Genomic DNA, 15,914 nt, shown 5'->3' with positions numbered 1-15,914 from the left:
TATACCACTGCAGGATTACCCAGCAACAATACCACACAATCTACATCTCTTATATGTCTCATATGGCACACCTGCTTGACTTGTCCTGTTTTGCAGACCAATTGGGAATGTATAGCTGTGCCTGTAATAGTGGTGTTGACCAATGTGTGGATTTGTTAATCAGTTCTTTGGTCGGCTTTTGTTTTGCTTTGTCTAGCAGTGGTACTTGTGTAAGTACTACTGTCAAGGGTTCCACCACTGGAAACAATGGAGAACAGACCCCAGATTTTCCATAAATGTCGCTTCCAAATCTGCCTTAGACTCCATGTCTTGACTTGGGCACGTGGACTTCTTAATATCAGAAACTACAGAAACTATAAAAGGGCTCCTTTCAGGCTCTTTCTCACCATTTCGCTAATCTTTGGCTTGCTTCACTTTACTGCATGGCGGATGATTGTCGATCCTTATTTCGATCTTAGATGAACAACTCTCTGCTGGCTTTAAGAGAGGTTCTAAGACTCTCAAAGCTCTTGTCACAGGCTTATTTGGAGGAATTATAGAAACAGTAGGGTTAATTTTATCACCCTTGTTTTCATTTGATGAACCTTTAGTGGGGATGCAAGTTCTTGCACAAAGAAAAGGCGCAAACTTATCAGCCCCGGAAAAAGCCCACTAAAATGAGAGAGGGGCTTTACTGATGGGCGCATAGGGTTTTGCATCAGGCTGGAGAATGCCCCTTTTTGATAGTGTCATAACTAAATAATTTACAAATAGTGAGGCTTAAACTGCAGGTACGTATGTGGGACATAACATTAGATGTACGCATTGCAAACAGGCCTGGGTGTTTATGTTGACTAGAAATTAAATTCACACTTTTATTAATTTGTCTAACAGTGGTAGAAGCAGACAGCACATAGCAAATTACACAATCTCAGACTATTGAGGCAAGAAATAAACAGCTCTCCATACATTCAAGGTCAGAAAGCGAAGCTCATGGGTGCCGGGGGAAGGCAGCAAATGCACAAGCATTTTATATTTCAGCATATTAGTTCTGGACACTGGTCTACTGACAGTTTCAAAATACCCCATCACGGTTTAAAATCGCCCCTCAGCAAATCTCAGCCTGGAATGTGGCTCAAAGAGTTCCGAGGCTGCAACATTAAGGTCATAATTTGTTAACAGCTCAAGGCTCATGATTGATTGTGCTCTCATAGGAAACTTGTGGAGATGTCCAGTGGCAGATGAATAAGGTTTCGCTGGTCATCTCTAATGTCTCAATGTTTTGCCACTGTGATGTGGGAACCGTGGGTTGGACTATGTTGTCACAGCAGGGGTCAAGGTTTGTGTGGTAAGACTTGTGGGACCCAATCATTTCTGCATAATGTATGTCCAGCTCTAGGGGAATAACATAGCTTTGCCAATAAGCTTCATTTGTGGGATTGACCTAATGTTGCAATGTGTTTTGATGCTAATTAGTTTGTACCATCATAAAAGTTTTCATCTTGGGGCGTAACTTTGACAGCGCATTTCAAGCAGTTTTGATACGCGTTCTGTTTGAATTTTGCTTTCCCAGATGTAAATGAGCCCATAATAAATAATGCAACATCTTACCTGGCGTAGGCTCCTTTTTTGATTACTTTTGTAATTTTTATTGGTGAGTTTTGAGGCAACCTGCATTACAAACCTTAGCTGAAGACACACTTTGAGACGACTTGTTCTACTCTGGCTAGCTTCTCCAAGACATTAATAAAGAAATTACAAGGTCCAAGAATTTTGCAAAGGTATTATTCAAAGGTAAACCATCTCTCATCAGTTCTCTTGATGCCAAGCTAACTGCCTACTTCTATAATGATGAAGTCTCACTTAACAGAATCCCTGAAATTTGGTAGTAGTCTTCCCTTGTGGGGCCACACTCTTTACCTTACAAGGATTGGATTTTTTTCCTTTGCTCACTATGCACAATTAGGCTAACTGACCATGCCTCCCCCGCTTTAACTGCATGCTCTGAGATTTTTGAATCCCTTGTCCCCTTATTATACTTGCCACGTCTACTGGGAGACCACCAAAAACCCATATCTTCTCCTTTGTCTCCTTTACCTACATGCAGTGCAATGGTGGACATTGGCTTATTACCAATATTACTTAAAGTGGTAGCAGGGACAGCAGCGGGAGGATTAACATTCTCTACTTTCTCAGCTTTGTCATCATCTCTACTTCTAGTATCACACAAAGTGGCTCCTTCCAAAAGCCTTAATGTGGGCCTCAATCTCCCCCACAATCATCCTTAAAAAGCAATCCAGTCAGCCTATACCTCTGATGATTTTCAGTAGATTATCACTGATTGAAGCTGCAGTGGCGATTTTCTTTTCCCCATGTTTAATCCAATAAAACCACGACGAAAACATAATACTTGTAAAAGAATCACTTGCTTGCCGCGGTACTACCAATACACAAAAGTATCAATATACACGTTGGGTTCTGAGGGCTTTTACAGGTGTCACAAGTGGAGCAAGAAAAGGATCTTAATAGTTTCAATTTGGACTTTTCCACTATCATCATGCAACTCACAACACCCTCTGCCATATTCTTAAGAATAAATGGCTATGTCCACTGTTGATCAATGATGCTGAGATGTGATGTGAGACGAAACAGCAGACATCATTTTCCCACATTTCTCTGTGGCACATCCAATTTACTCCACCGATTCCAGGTGGGTTGTAGATCACGGGCAGCACCTTTTCCAAGCCCAGCCAAAGCAGGCAGACCATGGCCGCTGCTTTTCCGCAGCTCTGATGCTGTGCCCAATTTAACTCCTCCCACTACAGGTAAATTGCAGATCACAAGCAGCACCTCCAACCAGGCCAGCCATAGTTGAGAGCACTTGTGTGCGCTTTGCTGTGGTGTCCAATCCAATTTAATACCTCATAATCCAGGTTGATTGCAGGTCATGGGCACCACCTCCTCCAAGCCCAGGCACTTCACCCTTCCTTTGCAGTGGTGTGTCCAATTTAACTCCTCCCACTGTGGGTGAATTTGCCGGTCATGAGCAGCACCTTCTCCCAGCCACAACAGACAGCGCTTGCACACACCGTTAATAGTCAGTGTGTTCACATATATATGGAACTGAGACACAGGGAGATAAACTGACATATCCAGAATGTTATGTCATGTTAACTGTTCTTGTAGCCTGCACTGTCACCACTTGCGTGGTCTCTTGGTGCCCTGGCAGATCTGCAATGGGGGGGGGGGGGTTGGAGATTTTTTAGTTGGGTTGAGAGAGAGAAGAACAAGAGAACACTGATGTGCTGTTGGCAGCTTCAGTTAGGAGAAACCGGTCACTCAGTGTTGGTGTGTTTCTTTGGTCAGTGTTGAGGTCTGGTAATGTATGGTTTGGCTTCATGTTGGGTGTTGTGAAGTGTTGAGAGAGAGAAGAACAAGAGAACAGTGATGTGCTGTTGGCAGCTTCAGTTAGGAGAAACCGGTCACTGAGTGTTGGTGTGTTTCTTTGGTCAGTGTTGAGGTCTGGTAATGTATGGTTTGGCTTCATGTTGGGTGTTGTGAAGTGTGTGCGGTTTGTGGTGCGTTAGAGGTATGGTTGCGTTTTAGTTCAGAGTTTGTGGGGAGTATGCAGAATGGTGCGTTTTTAGTATGGTTAATACATTTCCTACCCAGAACCGTACATCTAAGTGTGACACATTAATGTTCCCAAACAATCCCTCTAAGTGGCTATGCAGTGATTATCACAAATAACAAAATAACTAATCCCATTACAATGAACCGAAAATAAGGAATTCCAAAATAATGAATTTGGAACAAAACTCAAAAAGGGGTTGATAGTGGGACTAGTGTTTTTGGGGTGGGGGAAAAGTATTAGGAACGAAAAAGAGAGGCTCCCCCCCAAACAAACCAACAAAAAATAAATGTGTCATTATGGTATTAGTTGTAATGGGATTAGTTATTTTGGATTCGTTAAAATCACATGTAACCTCTAGCGTGGTACAATCTATGTAAGTGTGGTACATTTCCTACCCCCAACAATCCCTTATCGTGTGGTACATGTCCTACCCCCAATAATCCCTCTAAGTGTGGTACATTTCCTACCCCCAACAGTCCCTCTGCTTGCGGTACATTTCCTACCTCAATAATCCCTCTAAGTATGGCACATTTCCTACACCCAATAATCCCTCTAAGTATGGTACATTTCCTACCTCCAACAATCCATCTAAGTGTGGTACATTTCATACCCCCAACATACCCTCTACATGTGACACAATGTTCCTAAACAATCCTTCTAAGTGTGGAACATTCCCTACCCCCAACATTTCTAAATGCAAAATATGGCTAATTTAAACAAACTTTAAACAAATAGGCTAAATTCAGGATAAAGTTGACTAACACTGAGCAGTTAAAAAAGGTAAGGCTATCTTACGCTGATAGGCTAAATGCATGTGTCTATATTGTATTAGGTAATAAGAGTGTAGTGGTTTTGCAGAAGTAAAGTAATTGCTGTACTCCCCACCCACATCACACTTACCTTATTAGTTGCTGCAAGGTGACTGTGACAGGCATCCCAGGCTAACAGGGGCAAACACAAAGTGGAGCTGCTTCTTCCGGAGCTGTCATTTGCCTTGTGGCCCTTAGCCGAGGGCTGCCCGGGCAGAGGCTGCTCTAGCACAACTGTTGACATGGGGCTTCCTGGTCCTAGGGACCAATCAGAAGGTGGGTAGGGGCTGATAAGGACGGAGAGGGGAGCGGGAGGGGGAGAAAGGAGAATGGCTGCGTCTTCTAGGAGGGTGAATTTAAATCAAGTATGGCCTAAAACAGGGTTGGATGTCCTCGCCTGTGGTTTATGCAGCAGGAGCAGCCCACATGGTTGTAAATGCTGTAATCACATTTTGGGGGGACTCCCAGGTATGCCAGAGTGATGCTGGGGTCCGCAGACTTCGAGGCCCCAACACCCTCCCAAAACAAACAGAGGACTCAGTTAATGGCAAGTACAAACTGTGGTTTATTGCAAATAAAACCAACAGGGATCAATACAAGAAAACAGGAAGTCTCAGGTGCATCTCAATGTTCCACAGTGCACAGGCCAGTTTTGTGTGACTCTGGCGTCAGCACTTGGACTCATTCCCAAAAAACCTATCCCCTCAGGGGTTGGTTATCGAGAGGACTATTACCTGTGAGGTCTCCTATAGAAGTTATTCTACTGGTCCTCACATGTCAGGTGGCTGGCCTGTCCCATCCCCAAGTAACTCTCTATTACATTGTTGCAGAGTATTGGGCTACCATTGGTTCTTGCCCCTTGCCATCCACCCCTGGGTTTCTAGACTGTGATTGGTTAGAGCTGATCCCCCCAGGCCTGGGACTCGATCGTGTTTTCAACTCACTGTGCACCTCTTCCAGGTGATGTGAACGATTATGTGTCTGTATTGTAACTTGTGTGTACCACCTTTGCCTATGAGAATATGCTCCTCATGTCACAACGCTTGTTGCAGTCTGTGTCTGATTATCTGGGATCGGCTCCCTTTACCACCACGGATGGTTTTCCATTGTCTAGTTCTGCTGTACCACGTGTTTAGAGACCACAAATTTGAGCTCTTTTGCTCACATTTATGAGGGTTTATTCTGTTTCTCTGCAGCTGGGCCCCTTGTCGCCTGGAGACGAATGTGGCCTTGTATTTCTGACTTTGGCTGTGAGCCTGTATCACATGTCTTGCTCTCTGTGCAGCCTGAGTCAGCTTGGCTCATCTCATGTTCAGTGGTTTGAGGCCTGTTGGAATTTTCCTACACCTTATAATGCAGTTTCCCCATTGTCCATGTTATGCTATGTTCTCTATTTGTTAGTCACACTAGGTCCTATGAAGTTCCATATATATCTCTGTAGTCCCAAAGGGTTAAGCATCTGCAAGCTTGCTCAGGATCTCTTGCGCCTTGAGGTTCGGCATTATTGCTTTTGGCTAATGGAAAAATAATAAATGCAATACCAGTATGTATATGTATCTGTCCTCTAGCTATAGAACTGTGCACTCATGTTCTTCATGTCTATGGGTGTGTGTTTGTGTGTGTGCAGGACTGTAAATGTGCTTCATTTCTACTTCTGCTACGTCGTGGTGTCTCTAATGGCGTCAGCATCATGGCTTCTTGGTGCTGTAGTCAAGACTGCCCATAAGGGTATTTCCGTCCACGATCTCTGTTTCCTCTCCTAAACCTGTGAAGATGTGTACAGCTTTCGGTCTGAATGGCTGGCTAAGAGGATACGTTTCAGTGTACTTGTCTATCATTGGTGCACTTGGTATTCGTCCAAAATAAGATGGGTGGCTGCAAGCATTTCTGGCATTTCGCCTCGTCATGAATTTAGGAGGGTGTAGGGGTGGTGTCGGGACCCGGACCCTCTCTTCACACACTTTGTGGTCAAGTGAAGTAACTGGGACTAGACCCCATATATTATGCACCCACAATTAGCAATCTGCTATCAACATTGATGCTGTGGCAGCCTATCAGGACTCGAGAATGCAGGCATTATCTGCAAAGACAAGCCTGAGTTCGACCAGTCTCCTGGCCTGGTAGCAGCGATAATGTCTGCCATTCCACTCACTTCCTCCTTTTGCTGCCATCTCTCCATTTCTCTCCATCCGTATCCCATTCTCGCTCATTTCATTTTTTGCCATGTCTGCATGCAGCCCTCTTTGACCAACCTTAACAGTCACTACTGCTGTATGGGTGCTTCCTCACTCTACGCGTGTGAGTGCCTGCCAACTTTAGGCCCATCTCTTTGCTTCCTGCAATGATGAAGCTGATGGATGCAGTGATTATGCCGTAAATCTGAAGATTCTTGGAAAATAATGACTGTCTTCATCTTTATCAGTGGGGCTATCAGCCCAAGATGGGGACGGAGTCCGTCATGATATTGTTGCTGGACGATCTTGCACTGCTCCAAGACAGTGGAGAGACCGGAGTACTTATTCTCCTGGATCTCTCTACGGCCTTTGACACTGTGGACCACCAAATTCTTCTGGCTAGGCTGGAACATGTGGGTGTTACAGGATCCCTCCTGGCTTGGTTTAGGTCTTTCCTGGAGAGTCACTCGCAGACGCTCTCCTTCCAAGCGTGTTTTTCTTCTGTTGTCAAGCTGCTCTGTGGAGTCCTGCAGGGTCTGCCTTATCTCCTCTTTTTTTCAATTTGTATGTTCGGATGTTGGCCGATCTCATTGCTGATTGCGGTGTACTCTTTTATTCTTACCTGGATGTCAAGCAGCTGATTTTTCAGCTGGATTCTCCACAAACTGCATCTCCCACCCAGCTGTGCGATTGTCTGGAGAAAGTGGGTTCCTGAATGGCGGCCAATGGGCTCCAACTAAATGGGAATAAAACTGAGGTACTAGTGGTTGGGCCACAGGGCAGAGATCACCTCTGGAACGTGCAATACTGGCCGACTCCCTTGGCCCTTTTCCTGTTCATTGCATTTCAGTCAAGAGACTGGGTGTGAAACTTCTTCCTAATGGTTCACGAGAAGTCCAGATCTCTGCCATTTGTGGGGCTGGTTTTGGAAAATAGAAAGCTCTGAGAAATATTATTCCCTTGCTTCCTTTGGAAAATCACACTACACTGGTGACATCATCGATAATGGATTGCTTAGATTACTGTAACTGGTATCTATTTGGGACAACCGAAGTACCAGCTTCAGTGATTACTGCTCGATTACTGCGCGGCTGCTCGACTGGCGCTTAAAGGTCCTCGATTGACTCCTTCTGCTGCTCTTTTTCACCAGCTCCACTGGTTGGCAGTGGGAGCATGGATCAAGTTTAAGATCTTGTGTATTGTTGACCGAGCTCTCTATAATGTGCGGCCTCATTATTTGAGAAAGAAATTGGTAAGGTACTGTCCTGCAAGAAGTCTCCGATCTGAAACACAGGCTTTCCTGAAGATTCCCAAATTCTTCTGCAAGCACTTGGGTGGCCGCTCCTTTTCGGTACTGGCACCAAGCCTGTGGAATGCCCTGCCGTTTCATCTGAGAGTTCCCACTGAACACCTTCCTTTTCGGAAAGTATTAAAGACTCATCTTTTTAGTTCTCTTTCTGCTTTTCAGTCTTGAGGCCTCTGTTCTGTAAAACTTGCTCCCTTCCAGTCTAGCGCCTGGATGCCTGCGGGCCATAGTCCGCGCTCCACAAATCTTATAATAATAATAATAATAATAATAATAATAATAATAATAGCACCACGCCTTTCCAAATGTATTGTTTTTTGCACCCTCCCACAATGCTTTTAGCAGGTAGTTGGTGATAATGGCAATTATGCCTCGCCAAGTGGGCTGTATTGCCTGATAATGGCCTACCACACTCGTAGGTTCTTCACTCAGCTTGCACCACTACCTCGGGACAGCAGGACGTTACCAGATGATGCAGCCCTTTTGCTGAAGAACTATATAATTATTTTAAGTAACCTTATGTACAGGCAACATACTGCTCTACAATGAAGGTTTTTCTGCCAGACCAGCACACAAAGCTCAACACGGAAAGTCTTCCCTCAGAAACTAAGCAACGAAACAGAGCTTTTGCAAAATGAGAAGTCTGCTGTTAACTCCTCCCACATACAGAGCCCAGTCACAATCAGAACAATTAGTTGCCCCTATATGAATGCAGCTCCTACATTTACAGACCCTTTGCTAATTGTTCACCTTAGTTCAGTACAGCCTCAATGTCCATCTCTGATGCTCGCACTTGGGACATCTATAACAGGGTGGCAAATGAGTTCAGTCTGCATGCCACTGATGATCCCATGCTCCCTCAATGGCATAGCTTTGTGAATATCTGAGACAACTTTATGACGGTTCAGCTGCCAGTGCTTTATTTGCAGTTCTGCAGAATATAGAGTGGGTATATTATATTCTGTGGTTCCAGTCCTAAGAAGCACTCTGGTGCTGTGAGTACCACACAAAATCTTTCTTTATTATTGATTAAAGTTAAGTCTATGAAGTATATAGAAAGTAGAAGCTATAGTTCACTAGGAAGAACGGATCATACAGCCATCTGCACACGCCCGATACAATCTTTTCCTGCATATCCCTGTAAACCAGACCCTTGTAAAATGCAAAACATACGAGCAAAACCACATTATGCCTTGTAAATCAAACACAACTGTTAGGACAGTTTTTCAGAACCACTGCTGGTTTAGGATGCTGGGAAGCCCACGTTATACTGTTGGTTCCCCTGTATGAAATTTTCTAATTTTGAAAATCAGTGCAAAAGCAAAATGTAAAACCAGACTTTTAAACTCCATTTTGTCATAAATTGCTTCCTGTCTAAAACAGGCAGATTCCATTGCAATCCATTAGTTCCTTGGCAGCATTAAAATCTCATGCTGGTATAAAGCAAGGAAGTTGTGGAGAGGAAGTGGGAAGTGTACTTGGAAAATGATATACTCTTTCAACCCCACCCGGAATGCAAAAGAACATTAAAATCCCCCAGAGATTAAAATCAAGGGGTGCAACAATTATGCCCTACATTCACGCTTTGCTGTTTCATTCTGGGTATCCAACTGGGACACCTATCATACTTTAGAATCAATATAGTTCAATATAATGTTGAAAGAAGATATGAAGTGGGGGGATGTTAGGTTCGGGATCACAGGCCTTCAAGCATCCAACCCTAAACTAGAAAAAAGTGTTCAACAATGTTTCAAGTAAGTAATCAAGTTTGGGGTACTTTGGAGGCGTTTAAAAAGTTAGTCAACGTTTTCCTACAGAAAAAACTGCGAGATTCGGTAGTAGGTTGGGGGACATTTTTTGCATGGCAAACATGATAAATTCCATACTCTAGAAAAAGGGCAGCATCCTATTTGTTTAGTCTTGCTGGACTCCAGGTGAGATTTTTGATGCCCATATTCCACCACCAAAGGTAAGGCAGGTTTGGCTGCGAAGGTGGACTTTATGCACCGTAGAACTCAATGAGGCCCAAGTGGGGACAAAAACAGTTATATTAAGCAGCCCCTCAAGCCCCAATCAGGAGGAATGATCCTAAGCAGGTTTAGGCCATTTGTGAAAATGCTACCACCAATGGTTGTGGCATTTGGAGTCTACGGGCACATATACAGGGATAGCTTTATTTGGCAGCTCCGTCTAGTGATTTAGCAGTTATAGTCTATGACAGCAGCCTCATGGTTCTGAAGACAACCAGGCTGGACTTGGGCAGAATATGAAGAAGGACCTCTGCTTGGGATCTCATGATGCTGGAGGACCAGTAGGGAGGAGCAGCTGTGAATCAGCAACATGCCTGTAGGTATGCGGATAGAGGAATCTGGCTCCCAACAGGATTCCTCTATTTGGTAGGGAGAAGCAGCAGCAGAGCTGACAAGGATGCACTGCAAGAATCAAAAGCCCAGAATTTGTGAGGTTCAGCCAAACTAAGAGTTCCCAATCCAGAATTTGTGAGCCAGTTACAGGCCCACACCCCTTGTGAGCTCCAGGAGGATAGTCCTTATATGGCCATTTCTTACCCCTGGCTGAAAGCAAGGTGGCCAACATGTGTCAAATAGCAGCACCTGCCGACTGGGATCTGGATTGAGAAAGCCATGCATACAGAACAGTCAATGGCTTTCAATTGTGCCTCAGCTGTAGGATGCATTTGACCTGGTGCAGAATCATCGATAAACCTCCTATCTATTTTTGGTTTTGGTGCAACGCATTGTGAACACACTGTGGCAAGGCAATGATACAGAGAGAGAACAAGGGAAGGGGTGTTGAATGTTTTGTTGGCATGACAAATGGAAATGCTTGTTACATGGATTGGCCAGTTTACCTGTTTTTATGTTTTGTTTTCTCCACCTAACCAAGCATCAAGGGATTGCTTTATTCAATGTGCACCAGTCAGGAATTAGGGTGTAAGGGTGTTTTGTTACACTTTAAGCTGAATGCATGGGTACTGCTCAGGCTCCTGAGAGCTGGAGCCTGAAGGAGCGCACGCACCACACCGGCCCTCTTAACTTGGTGAATGTGCCTCCACCGAACATCCAACTGTGCCTGCACTGTCGCTATCCCACCTCTCAGCAAGTACCATCCTGACAACTGACAGCTGGCTGCAGCTGCATGTCTGCCCTAATGGGCTGCTGCTGGTTTTGCCTCTCCATAGGAGCTGATGGCCCCATTGCAGCTGCCAGCTCTGCTTTCTCCAACAAGACTGCTTTTGGGACTGCCGCTCTACAACCTACACCTCGCTCCCATAGGGCCCGTTTAGTCAGGTTTGGAGATGTAAGGAGTGGAGGTGTTCATCGGTTGACATGCCATTCCATTTCCTGAAGGCCCTTCTGTGTTTTGTTACCCCTACCAAAATGTGCCCTGTTGCTTCTGCCTTTACCTCTTTTGCCAGCCCTGTCATGTTGTTCCTGCGATCGCCTGCTGTATTTGCCCTACCGTGTTCTGTTACCCCTGATTTGCCGTGTCCTTGTATCCATTACTGCTGTCCTATTTCCCCACCCCTGCTGGTCCTGCCCTGCCATCTCAGCCCTGATCCACTCTTTTGCCCCTTCCTTGTCATATTGATCCGGTTCTGCTCTGCCCTGTTGCCTAAACCCTGCCATTTCCTGTTTCCACAGCTCTGCTATTTCCTTGTGCTTCTGTGTTGCTGTGTACTAGTGCCCTGGCCCTGCCTTCTACTGATGCCCAAGCACTGCCATGTACTGCTGTCTTTGCTGTGCCCCTGTACTACTGCCCTTGCTCTGCTTACTCTGCCTGTATGGTCATGCCATGGCTGGATTCTCTGGAGGGTGTTTACTATGCTTGCGTTTTGCTAGCGTTGCCACTCCATCACTCATTGAAACTGTCACCTCTGTTATAATAATTTGTTAATGCCACTATGAGCTACACTTTTACCACTTCTTGCAAGACTTACAGATGCAGTGTGTGGGTTTCTCTATGCCTGCTAGAATTCGAATTTGAAATCTGCTAACTGTGTCAACGTATGAAAAAGCAATTTTCAAGTATAAAGATGAATCTGAAAAGTTCAATGACCTTTTGGGTCTGTTTTTAGACACTTATAATAATATTACATTTATTGTGAATTAGTCCAAAATCTGAACTTTACACAAATAATACAAATGCATCCATTAACTTAGTATATACCACTTCAAAATAAGTTAGGGTAGGGTCACACATGTAAATCATAATAAATAGTGCAATGATACCTAAAAACCTAAAAACCTAGAAGCCTGAAGATCGTAGAAGTACGTCACAAATAATACAAAAAGGAAATTATAATATCAGGAGGTGCTAAAGCAATTTCTCCTCTGGCCCCTGGGGTAGCATCGGTTTCAGAGGGGATAGCCTCCTGATCTTGTTCCACTCTTTTAAATTCAATGGTATCAGGCTGCTTCAATAGAAGACTTTTAACGTTGGACCATACCCTGTATAATGCCAACTGTGTCTCGATAGAGCCTGAATTTAAACAGTAATCCCAGAAGGGCTGTCCCTTGACAGTATCGTAATTACATACAAGCCTACTCAACAAACACATATATAGTGGGCCCATGCGAGGGCACTGTGTTAGAAGGTGTCTAGTTGTCTCAAAATTTTCCCCCATTCCACAGATGCGGCAACACCTATCCTAAGGTGAGATGCCCAGCCGCAAGCCAACAACAGCTAATACCTGTAGGTGGTTGGTCCGCAACCTTAACATAAATTGACGTACCTCTGAGTCGGGGCAGAGCATTAGATAATGTTGGGTCTTTCTGTATCTGTGGATGACATGTGTGACAGCCTCATACCCCTTCAAGGTAGACAGATAGGTGTAATTCTGGTTCCAATTCCATCTATTCGTTTTATTCATGAAATATTTTTTCAAATGCACAAATGGAATCTTCTCTTCTTGACGTGGGACCAGTCGATATCAACAAATAGGAACTCATTTAACTGTTTGTAGCTAGGACCATGAAGAGACTTTTCGACTTCAAAGTTATTGCCAGCCAAACTAAGTAATTTGCAAGTAGGGGTAGTGAGAGCTTTCAAGTAGAACACACCTTGTGCCCGCAATGCCATACCTTTAAGTGATGTTAAGCCCAACTCCAACCCTAGGTATTGAATAGAGCAGGCAGGACCCATACCCAGTACTGCACACCAGTACTGGCCCTCCAGTATGTTAAGCCAGTTCAGATCCTGCACTGCTAGTGCCTCTAGACCATACAGGATGGCCGGGACAAAACACTGCTGGTAGAGTTTTATAATTCCAGCAATCCTATACCCCGCTGTCCCCTTGGCAAATTTACAGGCCTGTAGTGTAAGGAGTTTGGCTTGTCTCTTTTTTTGGGTGATGATCAGGCTGTAGTTAGGCTGAGCATCAAATTCCAACCCCAGGTATGGATAAGATTGATCAATGCTTATCCTACCAGACTTATCTCAACCCCAGAGCGGATGGGGCCATTTCTGGCAATCGCCACTATCTTGGTTTTTCCCAGATTGATAGTTAGTCCCAATTGAGCCGAGTAAAAAGCCACCTCCTAAAGCATGCTCTTAACACTTGATAGCGTTCGATCGAATAGTATCAGGTCCTCAGCATACCAACTATAGGTGTATCCCCTAGCTTAGGAGGGCAGTTTGCTTTGGTGGTCATCCGTGGTAATAGGTCAGCTATATACAAATTGTAGAACATGGGTGCCCCCACACAGCCCTGTTTAACTCCCATGTTGATACAGATAGGATCATTGGCCTCTTCCTCATTATCAAGTCTGACTCTAGCACTGTTGTTACTACGTAGGCTCAGCCGTGCATGCAATATCCAGCTAAGGCAATTTAGTCCACAAGCTTGGCCCACAGTCTCCCATTTGACTTGATCGAAGGCACTACAAAAGACGACAAATACTATATACAGGGTAGCAATTCTATTACTCAATGTGGTGGTAATTAGTTGGTCCAAGAACCTGATGTTATGTGCTGTCCCGGAACTCGGTCTGAAACCAGTCTGAGCATAGCTCAAGATTTTATTTGCTACCACCCAGGTCTGTAACTCCCATAAGACTAGTGTCATAAATATCTTGTTAGTGACATCGAGCATGGAGAGAAGTCGTTAATTACCGGCATTACATCGATCTCCCTTCTTATGCACCGGTATAAGTACCGACCTTCTCCATGACGAGGTAATCACAGTGGATCGAGGGTCAAGAGCACCTGTGCCCAATATTCCGGGTCCTTTTTTAATACTGAATTTGCTAACCCATTAGGGCCTGGGGCATTGGAGGGTTTGAGGTCTAGAATAGCCTGCTTTATCGTTTTGTGGCTTAATGGGAGGGGCCACGAATCCATTCGCATCACTGTAGAGGGGGCAGGTACATTATCATTGAAGAACTTGTTCTTAATGTCTTCTACCCACTGCTCACCACTAATGGGGTTTAAGATTCTTAGCCTCTGCTCTCCTCCTGCTTCTGCTAATATTTGCCAGATCGTTCGCACATTTCTGCTGCAGAGGGTCTGTTTGAAATTTTCCCATTTTTTTTTATGTTGTTGGGACTTACGGTAATGGCGCAGCTATGTGCGATATTGCCACTTGATATACTTGATCGGGTCACCCTCCCGAACTGGTTCAACATACTAGGGTCAACCAGTCTACAGGCTCTAATTTCTCGCCTTATTAATCGTTTGCGGTCCCAGATCTTAATATCAAACTGGCTTCTATCTACTGCTTTCCATCTCATCTTAGCTACCTGTGGCCCCTTGTAAAGAGCCTGTGTGAAGGATTGTATCCACACCTCAATCTCCTCCGGGCTTTTCCCCCGAAGAACACTGTTCATCCGATACCCCACGGGGAAGGTCAACGTGTTCATTCTTTCAATGTTAGTCTGTGTCCAGCGTATCCGATTTCCAGAATGGTTCGGGATCACATCACTACAAACATTCCCAGGTCCTTTTCCACCTCCCCCACTTAGGGTCAGGGTAACTGGGGCATGATCACTAAAGGTGTTAAAGACAACATGTAGATCAGCGACATTGCCCAATAGGCAATCTGACACCACCACATAATCCAAGACTGCCCTCTTAGATCCCACTGCCCATGTCATTTGACCAGGGTTGTCACCAGTTGTACAACCATTCAGGAATGTGCACTTCCACTCCTTTATATAATTCATCCAGACTTTCCCTTTAGGATTAGATGTAACTTGTGGCATGATACAATAACCATCACTTATGGTTGATTGTCACTTTAGTCATTTGCTGCATGAGTCATGTTTTGTTTATATGATGCCCCATTATATCAACTTATATTCCGATGACATTGCTGTTTTTACATATGTACACAGGTGGTTGTATATTTATTGGAGTATTGTTAGGATACATTTTTAGGGTTGCAAAGGTGTTTTTTTTCCTCTTTTTTTCTCTCCTTTCCTTTCTCTCCTTTTTCATACTTTTCGCTAATACCTCTGTACATATCTGGTTGACATGTTAAGTTTGCTAGATTTTATGGTATATTTGTTTTGCTTGTACTGTTTTACATACATTTGTATTATCTTTGGCAATAAAATAAAAACATTTCGAATCAAAATTCGAATTTGAGAGATTTGTGGAATAGACATTAGTAATAGACAAAGTAAGAACACATATGTACAACACAGTACACAAAGTTCCTTTTACTATTTTTATGACAGATGTTGGGTGTCTGCAAGCAGTGACTTGTATATATTTTTGAATGATTCGCGTAATTACTGAGCCCACATATTTACTGCATCCATGCCCATAAATGCAAAAATGCAATAAAACACTTCAATCACCAAAACTATTGGCTTTGCAAATTATTGTTATTAGATGCTTTCTCTAAAAGTGGTATGGTCGTGCTAAGGACAAACACAACTTCCGGTATAATCATCGTAATCATAAAGATAAACAAAGCGATAAACAAAGCGACATCATCGATAGATGACATCTCAGGAATTGACATTCTACAACCTTTCCACATTTGCTCC

General features: G+C 44.1%; 1 protein-coding gene across 1 annotated transcript in view; it reads right to left on the bottom strand.

Annotated features, from left to right (window-relative positions):
- The window catches only part of IZUMO4 (IZUMO family member 4), a 1,032,821-nt gene that overhangs the window by 734,822 nt on the left and 282,085 nt on the right, over nucleotides 1–15,914 (bottom strand). The window lies entirely within an intron of this gene.

Source organism: Ambystoma mexicanum, chromosome 1p, assembly GCF_040938575.1.
Source record: "Ambystoma mexicanum isolate Mex_15411 chromosome 1p, UKY_AmexF1_1, whole genome shotgun sequence".
In the NCBI taxonomy this organism is placed as follows: domain Eukaryota; kingdom Metazoa; phylum Chordata; class Amphibia; order Caudata; family Ambystomatidae; genus Ambystoma; species Ambystoma mexicanum.
The sequence above is the reverse complement of the archived record's forward strand: the minus strand, read 5'-3'. Positions and strand labels throughout refer to the sequence as shown.